Source organism: Orcinus orca, chromosome 9, assembly GCF_937001465.1.
Source record: "Orcinus orca chromosome 9, mOrcOrc1.1, whole genome shotgun sequence".
Lineage (NCBI taxonomy): Eukaryota > Metazoa > Chordata > Mammalia > Artiodactyla > Delphinidae > Orcinus > Orcinus orca.
In genome coordinates, this window is record NC_064567.1 from 24500086 (window position 1) to 24515226 (window position 15141).

Sequence of the window (15141 nt, forward strand, 5' to 3'; positions counted from 1 at the left end):
ATATAAATGTATATAAAAAGCAATGCAGACAATTATTGAGCTTCATCTTCTGGACAAGAATGCCAAGTTAGTCTCTTTTCATAAAAAGCAATTACAATTTGAGGACACTTCATATTTGCCTCCTTTGCCATCACCAAGTCCGCCTCATCTGAATCTTTCCATTTCCTGAGAAACATGAATTCTCCACTGCTGTCTGTGGCACCAGTTATCGCTCTGGGTCGAGACCTCTGGCTAAACCTCTTAGTTTATCAGCAGCATCTCTTTTCTTCTTTGATTTGCTATCATCAGATTCACTGTCAGATAAAGATTTTCTTTTTGTTCCATCTTTTTCTTTACCAGCGTTTTGAGAATTAAGAAATGCTTCAGTCAACTCTGGACAATCTCAATTTTCTTTGGGTTCCCAAGTATTGTCTGCATCTGTAAATCCCTTCCACTTCAGGAAACACTCCACCTTCCCATTCACTACACGTCAGTCCAGTACTTTTTCTACCACAAATTCTTCAGGTTCTGCCTCTTCGACTTTTTTACTCTTTGCATTCTGTTTCTTTCCCATTTTTTGCAATGTAGTTTTATTGGAGGCCATTTTTTATTGCAGACTTGAAGAACTGTTATTCACTGCCTCTGAGCTGCTCTGGGTCCCAGGTCTGTGGTGTCCCAGGCCCTGCGCGCCTCCAGCCACATCAAGGTGGACAGGGCTGGGCTAGTATTTTTTTTTTTAATAACAAAGCAAATTAAATTTTTGGAATGGTACCCAGATGAACCCCACGATGGTGAAACAATGGGGGAACTTCAAGTTTCACATTTTAAATAGAAAATCAGCAGCTGATTGTTACAGCTAAATAAGAGTCCACCTATGTAAATTTAACAAAAACAGAGGGAGAAAGTTTAATAGGTTAAGAATGAGCACTTCATTTTTCATTTGACTTACTTGATAAAATATGTTAACATATATGAGGAGCCAGCTGCTCTCGCCAAACATAAGTAGCCGTTGACTGGTTTACACAATATGCCAGGTATGTGTCAGATCCTGCAGTTACAGAATTGAATATGACACAGCTTCTGCCTGTAATGGTCCATAATGCAGAAAGGAGGAGAGAACATGAGCAGGTAATGCCTGTTTAATGTGGGAAATAGGACGTAGGGACAGCTATAGAGCGTCCACGTGTTATTATGCATGTACAGCTACATATCATGCAGTGTCTGATCCATGGGATTGTGCTGGAGACGTGGCATGTGTGGTGTGTGTGTAAACTTCAACTCCCACAGCAGTGCTATTTTTATCCCCACTTTTCACATGAGGGAAACGAGGTTTCGCAAGATTAAGTTGTTTAAGATCAGGCAGCTAGTTTTTTTTTTCAGAACTGAGATTTGAACTTGGACGTCTGAATGACCTTGAAACCTCTTTGCATTGGAATGCTGTGACTTTTACCCTCTGATCTAATTCTTGTATACCGTCTGTCAAACTGGTATGCAATTGTTCATTTTTCCAGGTACATCTGGAAACCTCCTTAGATTGTGAATATTTTAGAAATGGCTTATATGTGATGGAGAATTTTCTCAGGAGTGAAATATTAAAAAGGAGAACTAGAACTCATAGCCCTCTCAACTGGAGCTTTACTGCGTAGTACACATTTATCTGGAGGAAGAAATGTGAATGTCCATTACATTCTCAATTGCAGACGCATCCTCCACGTTAAATGAATGATAAATTTGCTCTTTGTAGAAACGTCCATGCTTGTGTATGTACATGTTTATAGAGATGGTGAGTTGAGTCTTAGGAGTACAAAGCAGAGGCTGACACATTTTTCCACAGTCCTGGGTAAGTTTTGTAGCTGATCTCAGGTCCTAGGATTTGAAAGACTTGAATCAAAAATATATCCCTTTAGTGGAAAGAGAGAAGGCTCTGGTCTGCCACAACCTGCAAAGTTTATGTTTTAAATATCTTCACATTTTATGTTATAAACGTTCTGCTGGGCTGTGCTTTGTAACACACAGTTGAATGCTGCTCTTATGGATGTTAGCTTCCTTCCTGTAGGTAGAATGAATATGACATAATCCATTCTGCCATAACACAAACTATTTGAAGTGATGCTTCTGGCTGTTAAGGGTAAATCATATCTGTGGAACGAAGTAAGAGTTGGGCTGTTTGCAGTATATTGGATTTGCCCATTTCACAGCTGCATTCATTAAATACAAATTTGATGAAAGCTGTTCATATTAAATTTGATAACCCCAATTCTAGCAAGTTATACAAATGATAAAGCTCCTTTGAAAATTCTATGACATTTGTGTTATTTTTGTCTTTTAATAACTAAGTCATTTTGAAAGTAGGTCCCCTGACTTAACCATATATTGGTGGAAGCACTTCATAATTTATGACTCTTACTGAATTAATTTAGAATTCAGTGCTCTTATCTGATTCTGTCTTTATACTTTGACATTGAAGAAGCTAAGGTTAGTGAATAATCTTAGTTTTTCAATGGAATTCACCGAACTTTTGAGGAATTCCTATGATGTGCACAGCACTGTGCAAGATGTAGTTAGTTTGAATAGGAGAAAGAACTAATCCTCACTCTCTAGAAGTTACTGTCTACCGAGATAATAACAGGCAAGGGTTCTGTGTTGGATATTTCCCCTGTTATTTGTCAGAGAGGGGCAACCTCCTTGGAGCTAGCCAGGTGGGAAAAATGGCCTATCTTATCATATTTAAATTCTCCTTGGGAATAAGAACAACAATTCTAGATGAATGTAAAAGAGTCTCTTTGCCTAATACTTCTTAACAGTCTTATACTTGGTTCATTTTTTGAAAAATAAATTACCTATTCATTCTTTATCTCCCAAATCTGACTTTCAAAGTGGATAATTCTCATCTGTTCCCTCAGTCCAGTCCCATCCAAAGCTGCAGAACAAAGTCACTTCTGGAAGGAAGAGTGGGGAAAGCTCAGTTGGAATTAGTAAAAAGCCTTCATTATGAATATTTTTAAAAAATATTTATTTAATTTATTTGGTTGTGCCGGGTCTTAGTTGTGGCAGGCAGGCTCCTAGTTGCGGCTTGCTGGCTCCTTAGTTGTGGCAGGTGAACTCTTAGTTGTGACATGTAGGATCTTGTTCCCTGACCAGGGATCGAACATGGGCCCCCTGCATTGGGAGTGTGGAGTCTTAACCACTGTGCCACCAGGGAAGTCCCGAATATTTTTTTATTGTGGGCAGGAATGCTTTTTTTAAAAAAATTGGAGTATAGTTGCTTTACAATGTTGTGTTAGTTTCTGCTGTACAGTGAAGTGAATCTGCTATAAGTATACATATATCCCCTCCTTTTTGGATTTACTTTCCATTTAGGTCACCACAGAGCACTGAGTAGAGAGTTCCCTGTGCTATACAGCAGGTTCTCATTAGTTATCTGTTTTATACATAGTGGTGTATATATGTCAATCCCAATCTCCCAATTCATCCCACCCCCTCCTTCCCCCCATGGTGTCCATATGTTTGCTCTCTACTATGAGTCTCTATTTCTGCTCTGAAAATAGGTTCATCTGTACCATTTTTCTAGATTCCACATATATGCGTTAGTATACGATATTTGTTTTTCTCTTTCTGACTTGCTTCACTCTGTATCACAGTCTCTAGGTCCATCCACATCTCTACAAATGACCCAATTTCATTTCTTTGTACAGCTGAGTAATATCCCATTGTATATATGTACCATGTGTTCTTTATCCATTCATCTATCTTTGGACATTCAGGTTGTTTCCATGTCCTGGCTATTGTAAATAGTGCTGCAATGAACACTGGGGCACATGTGTCCTTCTGAATTACGGTTTTCTCAGGGTATATGCCCGGTAGTGGGATTGCTCGGTCACGTGGTAGTTCTACTTTTAGTTTTTAAAGGAATCTCCATACTGTTCTCCATAATGACTGTATCAATTTACATTCCCACCAACAGTGCAAGAGGGTCCCCTTTTCTCCACACCCTATCCAGCTTTTATTGTTTGTAGATTTTGTGATGATGGCCATTCTGACCGGTGTGAGGTGATACCTCATTGTAGTTTTGATTTGCATTTCTCTAATAATTAGTGATGTTGAGCATCTTTTCATGAGCCTGTCGGCCATCTGTGTGACTTCTTTGGAGAAATGTCTAGTTAGGTCTTCTGCCCATTTTTGGATTGAGTTGTTTGTTTTTTTGATATTGAGCTCATGAGCTATTTGTATATTTTGGAGATGAATCGCTTATCAGTTGCTTCATTTGCAAATATTTTTTCCCATTCTGAGGGTTGTCTTTTTTTTTTTTTTTTTTGCGGTACGCGGGCCTCTCACTGTTGTGGCCTCTCCCGTTGCGGAGCACAGGCTCCAGATGCGCAGGCTCAGTGGCCATGGCTCACGGGCATAGCCACTCTGCGGCATGTGGGATTTTCCCAGACCAGGGCACGAACCTGTGTCCCCTGCATCAGCAGGCGGACTCTCAACCACTGCGCCACCAGGGAAGCCCGAGGGTTGTCTTTTTTGTCTTGTTTATTATTATGAATATTTTAAATTTAGTTTTGTTATTTTCAGACATCTGTAATAGCTCAAACAATGCCTAAAAGGAATTGCTTGGAATTTTTTCAGTTAGAGATTTCTGTGGACCTGCTTTGATGAACAGCTAAAAAATTGATTTATAATTAGTTTTACATAATGTTCACGTTTATTTATATGGAAATGGGCATGCGTAGATTTTTCAAAATAGTTTTTCTCTTTTAAATGGGTTAAATACTGTTTTCTAAAAATGGTTCCAACGTATTAATTTACTGAGTAAACTTCTCCATTAAAGAACGGATGACAAATTCATAAACCCCAACGCAACCAAGTATCTTCTTAATCTGAATCGGTGATTTTCTTTAATACAACAGGTAGTACCACTGATGAGTTAAATGTAAAAATCCCCTTGCCTATTAAATTTTAATCACATTATATTTCTTCACTGGTCATACATTTAGTATTAAAAAAAATTTTTTTTTCCTGAAGTTTGTAAGAAATGTTAGCCTGTTACAAGGTCTTTGTGAAAGTTCAGACCTATGTGTAACAGACCCAGAGGAAAGCTAGCTGAAATTTGGATAGACTCTTCAATTAGCTGAAATATTTTATATATCTAGAAGATTTATATCTTGCCTGCATTTTTTTTAACCTATTGTATGATTCCATTTATGTAAAATACAAACACAGGCTCAAGAAATCTCTGTTGTGAGGCTTTGCACATGATGCTTCGCCTCCCTGGGAAACTGTCCCCACCCCAGCCTGCTGCCCTGCTCTTCCCTGTCTACTCATCCTGCCATTCTTTTGCCTGCATTTTATAGTTAAGAGCTTAAAGTTGTTTCTTTTTTTTCCCCATAGGTAATAAAATGCTTATCAGTTAACAGACCAGGAAATGTCATGAGCGTTGCTCTGACAGTTATAAAGTTTCAAAATATTATGGTAACAAGCTGAATAATATTGCATTTTATTTTTTCTTCTTAAAATTGTTTTGACTTTTTTTATAATGCGAATTCTATTTCAGCTCCATTTACCTTTGATAGCAAATGTTTTACTTTATTCTTGAAATAATCCCACTTGGTTCTCACACTTCCTTCATTGAATCACAGCAGGTTTTTTTTTTTTTTTTTTTTTTTTTCTGTACGCGGGCGTCTCACTGTTGTGGCTTCTCCCGTTGCGGAGCACAGGCTCCAGACGCGCAGGCTCAGCGGCCATGGCTCACGGGCCCAGCTGCTCCGCGGTATGTGGGATCTTCCCGGACCGGGGCACGAACCCGTGACCCCTGCATCGGCAGGCGGACTCTCAACCACTGTGCCACCAGGGGAGCCCCACAGCAGGTTTTAAGGCTAAATCAGGCCCATTGGAATTTATGTAGTGGTAGTTTGTCAAGTTGAGGTGGTATTTCATGGAGGTGAGATCTGTAGCAAGATGTGATTGTTTTAAATTGGTCTTTGAAGTGTTGAACAACTTTATCTATTGCAAAATTGTAGATATTTTCTCACTCATTTTTTTCTCAAGAAAGGAAACTTTCTGTGAGTAAATGTACTTAGCAGTGAGTTCTTGATTTTCCCAAAGCCTTCTAGATAGTCATCTTTTCCCTGCCTGCGTGTCTCTTCATATCATCTTCCTTCTAGGCCTGTCTGTCTCTGTGTTCAAATTTCCCCTTTTTTATAAGTACACCAATCAAGTTGGATTAGGGCCAACCCTAATGACCTCATTTTAACTTTAACTTCCATAAAGGCCCTATCTCCAAATAAGATAACATTCTTAGGTACTGGGAGTTAGGACCTTGGATCTAGGACTCCAACATAACTTCTTTTGAAAATTAATTAATTAATTAATTGATTTTTGAATATTTTAAACTTTTTATTTTATATTGGAGTCTAGCCAATTAACAATGTTGTGATAGTTTCAGGTGCACAGCAAAACGACTGAGCCATACATATACATGTATCCATTCTCCTGCAGACTCCCCTCCCATCCAGGCTGCTGCGTAACATTGAGCAGAGTTCCCTGTGCTATACAGTAGGTCCTTGTTGGTTATCCTTTTTAAATATAGAAGTACGTACATGTCAATCCCACAATCCCAAACTCCCTAACTATCCCTTCCCCCACTCTTCCCCCCCTGGTAACCATAAGTTCGTTCTCTAAGTCTGTGAGTCTGTTTCTGTTTTGTAAATACGTTCATTTGTATCATTTCTTCTTAGATGCCACATATAAGTGATATCATATCATATTTCTCTTTCTCTGTCTGACTTACTTCACTTAGTATGACAATCTCTAGGTCCATCCATGTTGCTGCAAATGGTATTATTTCATTCTTTTTTACGGCTGAGTAATATTCCATTATATATGTGTACCGCATCTTCTTTATCCATTCCTCTGTCAATGGACATTTAGGTTGCTTCCATGTCTTGGCTATTGTAAACAGTGCTGCAATCAACATTGGGGTGCATGTATCCTTTCGGACCATATTCTTCTCTGGGTATAAGCCCAGGAGTGGGATTGCAGGGTCATATGGTAGTTCTATTTTTTAGTTTTTTAAGGAACCTCCATACTGTTCTCCATAGTGACTCTACCAATTTACATTCCCACCAATAGTGTAGGAAAGTTTCCTTCTCTCCACATCATCTCCAGCATTTATAGTTTGTGGATTTTGGATGATAACCTTTTTGACTGGTGTGAGGTTATATCTTATTGTCGTTTTGATTTGCATTTCTCTAATCATTCAGCATTAGCGATGTGGAACATCTTTTTGTGTGCCTCTTGGCCATCTGTATGTCTTCCTTGGAAAAATGTCTATTTAGGTCTTCTGCCCATTTTTTGACTGCATTGTTTGTTTTGGTGTTATTAAGCTGAATGAGCTATTTGTAAATTTTGGAGACTAATCCTTTTTCGGTCACATCATTTGCAAATATTTTCTCCCAATCTGTGGGTTGTCTTTTCGTTTCATTTATGGTTTCCTTTGCTGTACAAAAGCTTTTGAGTTTAGTTAGGTCCCATTTGCTTATTTTTGTTTTTATTTCCATTACTCTGGTAGATGGGTCAGAAAAGATACTGCTGCGATTTATGTCAGAGAGTGTTCTGCCTTTGTTTTCCTCTAGGAGTTTTATAGTGTCTGGTCTCACATTTAGGTCTTTAATCCATTTTTAGTTTATTTTTGTGTATGGTCTTAAAGAATGATCTAATTTCATTTTCTTACATGTAGCTGTCAAGTTTTCCCAGCACCATTTGTTGAAGAGACTGTCTTTCCACCATTGTATACTCTTGCCTCCTTTATCATAGATTAATTGACCAGAGGTGTGTGGGTTTATTTCTGGGCTTTCTATCCTGTTCCATTGATCTATATTTCTATTTTTGTGCCAATACCATACTGTTTTGATGACTATAGCTTTGTAGGATAGTCTGAAGTCAGGGAACCTCATTCCTCCAGCTCTCTTTTTCTTTCTCAAGATTGCTTTGGCTATTCAGGGTCTTTTGTGTCTTCATACAAATTTTAATATTATTTGTTCTAGTTCTGTGAAAAATGCCATTGGTAATTTGATAGAGATGTCATTGAATCTGTAGATTGCCTTGGGTAGTATAGTCATTTTGACAGTATTTATTCTTCCAGTCCAAGAACATGGTATAGCTTTCTATCTGTTTCTGTCTTCTTTGATTTCTTTCATCAGCGTCTTATAGTTTTCAGAGTACAGGTCTTTTGTCTCCTTAGGTAGTATCCAACATATCTTTATTGGAGTATACCACATATCTTCTTTGGGAGAGCACAATTCAGCCCATAATAATCCACTACTTTTTTTTACTAGATACATGAAGACTGTGCCTATAGAATTCAAAATCAACTCAAAAGTAGTTAAGTACAGTAATGATTCATGACTACGATGAATGTTTGTTGTTTTAAGCCACTGAGCTTTGGGCTGGTTTGTTACACAGCAATAGATAACCGATACCATGATCATGCAAAAGCTTGCTCCAGAGATTTCTCAAAGTTTAGAGGAAAGGGATCAATGTTTCTGTGCTACTATATATTACAAATAAGGGAAATTTTACGAACAGCCTTATTGAGGTATACTTGACAAATGAAGAATTGCACGTATTTAATGTGTACAAATTTTTTTTTAAATAAATTTATTTATTTTTGGCTGCATTGGGTCTTCGTTGTTGCACACAAGCTTTCTCTAGTTGTGGCGAGCGGGGGCTTCTCATTGTGGGGGCTTCTCTTGTTGCAGAGCACAAGCTCTAGGTGCGCGGGCTTCAGTAGTTGTGGCACGTGGGCTCAGTAGTTGTGGCTTACGGGCTCTAGAGTGCAGTCTCAGTAGTTGTGGCACATGGGCTTAGTTGCTCTGCAGCACGTGGGATCTTCCTGGACCAGGGCTTGAACCTGTGTCCACTGCAATGGCAGGCAGATTTTTAACCACTGTGCCACCAGGGAAGCCCTAATGTGTACAATTTGTTGAGTTTGGACATAAGTGAACTGATACCATCACCACAGTTAAGGTAATAGAAATATCCAACACTTTCCCACAAAAACAAAAACAGACAAACAAATGGGGCCTAATGAAACTTAAAAGCTTTTGCACATCAAAGGAAACCATAAACAAAATGAAAAGACAACCTACCGAATGGGAGAAAATATTTGCAAACAGTGTGACTGACAAGGCCTTAATTTTCAAACTATACAAACAGGTCATACAACTCAACAACAAAAAAACAAACAACCCAATCAAAAAATACGCAGAAGACCTAAATACACATTTCTCCAAAGAAGAAATACAAATGGCCAATAGGCATATGAAAAGATGCTCAACATCGCTAATCATTAGAGAAATGCAAATCAGAACTACAATGAGGTACCACCTCACACTGGTCAGAATGGCCATCATTAAAAAGTCTACAGATAACAAATGCTGATGAGGATGTGGAGAAAAAGGAACCCTCCTACACTGTTGCTGGGAATGTAAGTTGGTGCAGCCACTATGGAAAACAGTATGGAGGTTCTGCAGAAAACTAAAAATAAAATTACCATATGAGGGCTTCCCTGTTGGTGCAGTGGTTGAGAGTCCGCCTGCCGATGCAGGGCACACGGGTTCGTGCCCCGGTCCGGGAAGATCCCGCATGCCGTGGAGCGGCTGGGCCCATGAGCTATGGCGGCTGAGCCTGCGCGTCCGGAGCCTGTGCTCTGCAACAGCAGAGGCCACAACAGTGAGAGGCCCGCATACAGCAAAAAAAAGAAAAAAAAAAGATTACCATATGATCCAGCAACCCCACTCCTGGGCATATATCTAGACAAAACTCTAGTTGAAAAAGATACATGCACCCCTTAGTTCATAGGAGCACTATTCACAGTATCCAAGACATGGAAACAACCTAAGTGTCCATCGACAGAGGAATGGATAAAGAAGAGGTGGTTAGCAGGTGTAAGCTATTATATATAGAATGGATAAAAAACAAGGTCCTGCTGTATAGAACAGAGAACTATATTAAATATCCTATGATAAACCACAATGGAAAAGAATATTGAAAAACAATGTCTATATATATATAACTGAATCACTTTGCTGTACAGAAGAAATTAACACAACATTGTAGATCAACTATACTATAAAACTATACTTTTTATACTTCAATTAAAAAAACAAAATAGAAACAAAGGGACAGAAGCAAACATGGGGATTTTCACAGGCTGAGTTCAGGAGCTCAGATGTTAGAGTTTCAATCTTGTTCCCAAGCCAATTTCTACTTTTTGTTATTTTTGAGAAATCTTGTCTTGAATATGGGAGGGGGTTCTGGTTAGGGATAGAGCTTTGGAGAAGAGAGGAGACTAGAATTAATGAAGGTGTGGCATGATATCTTTTGTTTTTGGTCCCTTGCTTGGGTTTGACCTGACAGAATGCAAGTTGCTCTATAAAACTTTGTAAGATTCTAGGTATATCTAGAATCTGCTTAGGACCCCAGCTGACACAGTAGGACCCTGAGTTGGTCCTGGAACCTTGAGAGAGTGGTTCAGGAGTATCAGGAGAATAGAGACATTGGCTTTCTTGACGTGGGTACCACCACAGGGGCATGAGTGGTGAGCATCCTTCTAATGGCTTTGTGGGCGGAGCTGGATATTCACAGGTGTGAGCCAGTACAGAAGGGAGGGCAGGGCAGTTGCCTTGGGCCACTTCAAAGACAGACTGAATTGTGGGCACCCATGAGACTTTTCTTTGGGGACTTCTCAGAGTGTGGTGCCAGGACCAGCCGCATTAGCATCACCTGGGAACTTATTAAGAATTTAAATGCTTAGGACTTTCTCCAAAGTCATGGGAGCATGTTCTAGTGTAGAGAGAGTGGGAGAATTAATGCATTGGGCAGAACCCTCAACCAATGGAGTAAGAAGTTGGCAAATAAATGCCCCAGACTCCTGTCATTTAGAAGGACAATTCCACGGTAGACTTTTTATAGTTCCTGAGGGTCCCCTACAGAGATCCAGATCCCCACTGTGGTAACCAGGTAATAATACATCCTTTAACTTTTCCATCTCACATTCCCAACTCCTTCTTGCTTTCTGGAAACAAGCTGAAAAAACTATCTGCACACATGTTCTTCTCTCAGGCTCTTTTTGGGGGATAATAATAATAATAAACCAGTAATAATAATGATACCCACAAACACATGTGTTGGTCTGAAAATATTCTGATTTGTGCTAAGTATATGGGTTCTAAAAAGTATTTTTAAGTTCCATGCTGCACTGAGGAGCTCTATGGGAGGGACATAGGATCTCTGTCACCTTGGTGAATGTCCACTGTTGCTTAGGAAGAAATAAACTCTCTACGAAGATACCGGCACAGAGGAAAATAACTTCATTTATGGCTGCCAAGGGTAGTCTTAGATTGATTCTCTCATTGGTTTAGCTTCCTGTGGCCGGGGAATTAAACCCCCTACTATGTGCAATTTTCACTTACTGAGAAATTTAGTCTCTTGGCAAGCTGTTCCTTGGTGTGTCTGGATAAGGATGAGAAAGGAAGTCTTTGGCAGTTTAGCACAAGTGTTTGGGAATTTGATTTTTGGTTACTGTGAATACTTAATTTTATGAGTGCTGGAGGAGGTCATGGAGAGGATGTGACCACTGGTCGACCTGTGAGCTGGACTCAGACAGTTGGAGGCTTTTCACTTCCTCCTCTGTCTTTGTAATGGACATCTGCCTGCTGTTCCCACACTAGGAGCTCTTTCAAGGATGCAGCCTTGAGAGATTGATGTGCTATTGAGACCATCTGGACTGAAGACATGTCTGAACCCCATTAAGGCCTCCATATAAACTTTTAAGATTCTAACATGGTGCAGATATCTACTTGTCTTGCAGCTGCTCAAGACAAGCGTCATATGTAAGTTCCCTTTCTTGCTAAACCTACCACCTACCAGTCTGGAGTAGCCTGCATCTTTCTTCGGTCTCTCCTTGCTCTCCGTGTATGGAGGCCAGTTTCAGATCTCACCTGGGGAACTCCGAGTATTGTGAACCAACAATGAGCATATTTTTTTCAGTGTATAATAAATTGATTGTTCAAATTATACTAAAGAACAGGGAGTTTGGTTTTATGCCCAGCAATTTAGTTTCTCAAGGATATTGAATACTTTTGCTTTGATGTGGGGGAAAGCAGTTCAAAGGAAATGAATATCTTTTTCATAAAGTAAGGCTGTTAGCTAATAGCTGCAGCAGAGAAAGGTAAATAAAAGCATTGTCTCGTTTATGCTTTGACTGAAAGCGTAATAATTTTTTTTGGTTTATACCTATGATTCTATAGATTTATCAGAGATGTCAGGACTTGAAAATGTTGATTTTACCTGGGTTCCTGCTATGAAATACATCATGCATGAATTCTGACGTACTTATGGTTTTCATATGCATCATTTATTTCTAGGAAGAAATAATTCCAATATATCAGGTCAGACATGGTAAAGAAGGAGTTGTTTTGAAGTCATATGATTAATGTTAACAGTTCAGTTATTATAGGACTTTAATTCACGTAGGTTTTTTCTTGTTTGTTTTTTCTTTGTTTTACTCAGATATTAGCTGGTGCTCAGCCTTTTGTTGTTTTTTTTTTTTTTTAATAATCTTAGTTTGGTTGCACCATGTGGCATGCAGGATCTTAGTTCCCCAACCAGGGTTCCAACCTGCACCCCCTGCAGTGGAAGCGCAGAGTGTTAAACACTGGACCACCAGGGAAGTCCCTATTGCTCAGTCTTTTGCTGGGTCTTCTGCTGTGGCAGCTGCCATCCACCAGCTGACTGGGGAAGAAGAAATTCTCAATGAAAATATAAAGGAATGTAGATATAAAGGATATAAATGGCAGGAAAATTTTTTCCTGCTATTCTTAGGGAAGTTATATAGTATCATGGAAAGAATGTGGTCTTTGAAATCCAACAGATTCTAGCTTAAACCTTAGCCCTTCATCATTAACTGTTTATAATCAAAGGACAATTATTTAACTTTCTATGCCTCAGTTTTCTTACCTATAAAAGAGATGCTATCCGCCTAAGAAGATTGTTACAAAAGTTAGAGGTAGTATACATAAAGTGCCTAGGAGACTTACAACAAATGGTAAATATTATTACTGTTACTTTACTACATTGAAAGGAACTTTCAGAGAAAGATCACTTTGGTCAGAGCGAGTGATAAACCTTGTACTTGGTGGGCAGGTTTCCAGGCTGTATAGAAATAGTGGTGTAAACAAAAATGACTCAGCTTGAAGGTCTTGACATGGGACTTTCCTCCAAATAGCCCCACTGACTTTATAATATGATATTCAAACCTGGATGATTTTTAGGATATTTAGAAGAACTGTTTCATGTCACCCCAAAGCAGTGAATATGAATTTTTAAAAGTGGTTTAAGGTGATTCTGATCATGAGTCAGCTTTGAGAACCACTTCTTAACATTCAGACCCAGCTCTTGCAGACCAACTTTGGGCATTATTGGGTGAATAGCTACAAATTAGTCTTAAGACCTTTTATCTTTTTAAAAAAAACTGTTATGCTTTTCTGCTCTGAACAAAATTAATGTAATATCATCTAAAATCCAGTCCATGTTTGAGTTGCCCAAATCGTCTCCAAAGTATCTTTTTTTTTTTTTCGGTACGTGGGCCTCTCACTGTTGTTGCCTCTCCCGTTGCGGAGCACAGGCTCAGCGGCCATGGCTCACGAGACCAGCCGCTCCGCGGCATGTGGGATCTTCCCAGACCGGGACACGAACCCGTGTCCCCTGCATCGGCAGGCGGACTCCCAACCACTGCGCCACCAGGGAAGCCCTCCAAAGTATCTTTTATGTTTGGTTTGTTTTAATCAATATCCAAACAAGGTCTACATGTTGCATTTGGTTGATACGTCCGTTAACTCTTTCTTCTTTTTTTATATCACTGATTTGTTGGAGACACTGTGATTTATACTTTAGAGTGTTCCACCTTTTGGATTTGATGGATTGCTTCTCATGGTATTTAACTTGTTGCTGTGTTTACTATAAACTGGTAATTTGATATAGAGGCTTGATTAGATTCAGGTTCAATTTATTTTCAGTTTGTTATATATTTTTTATGTGTTCAATTCACAGCAGTCATTATTCTTTTTGATGAAATTTGTCCCATCTTAGGTCAGTGGGAATTTCATCACATTGGCTCCAGTGTCCTTTGCCAAAACACTAGTAGCTCTTGAGAACGTTGTTGCTTTCTGGCTCAATAAGACGTCCCAGGTTCATCTTTCTGTATGTCTAGAATCAGTGATTCCTAGAAGGAGCCATGCTTTATTTCAGTGGGAATGGTATTTAGAGACCACAATCTGAGTGCCAGGAGAGTTCATTACTCCTGCATTGTCATTGCATTTAGCAATTTCCGTAGATAGAGTTGGGAAATACATGTTTAAAAATAAAAGAAATCATCAGTGTGCATTGACATTTCCAATTCAAATTTAAGGTTACAGAATATTTACTTAATTTGTTTGATTTTATATTTGTATCTCTTTAGTCTTGGGCTGGAAATTTGAAGGCTTTCACCCTGACCTGTATAGCTGTGCTGGTCCTGAGTGTCCCTGCTCTTATATCCTTTCTTCACCTATCCTCTGATTTGCCCTGTATTACAGGAGGCTGACGCCTACAGTCTGCATTTCCTTGGCTCCCCTGTCAGCTGGCTTCTGGTGTATCTTTGTCAGTGGGGAACACTGGTAGGAAGTTGGCAGATGAGAAGGGGAGAGGTTTCAAATTATTTCTCCCCTTCCATCTTTGCTTTGAAAATCATCTGTGGCAGTGGCCATGTCTCCTCTGAAGGCTCAACTCCCATGGGTACTGGCTTGCCAAGGTTTCAGCTTTCATTGGGTGACCCTGGCCCCTGGCTCTGGTTCTACCACTTCGCTCCCCCTTCTCTCTACATGCTAGTGGCTTCCTCTTGGTGCTAAGCTCCGGGTTGTATCACTGTCCTCTGGGTTTTCACCTCTCCTGTCACCTGTGTAACGAATTCCGTATATTATAGTAGTGCTGCTTTAAATACTCAAGTGGCTTCTACTATATGGTTGGACTCTGATGCTTAATAATAATGTTGCTTAATCATTGAACATATTATTTTACCAACAAAGTCTTATGAATTTTTGACTGATTGGAGCTTGCAAACTGAAT

At 39.4% G+C, this 15141-nt stretch overlaps 1 protein-coding gene and 1 pseudogene across 3 annotated transcripts in view; one reads left to right on the forward strand and one right to left on the reverse strand.

The window, feature by feature from the left end:
- The window catches only part of GRM8 (glutamate metabotropic receptor 8), a 775007-nt gene that overhangs the window by 99696 nt on the left and 660170 nt on the right, over nucleotides 1–15141 (forward strand). The window lies entirely within an intron of this gene.
- On the reverse strand, nucleotides 31–670 carry LOC101279622 (chromobox protein homolog 3-like; annotated as a pseudogene).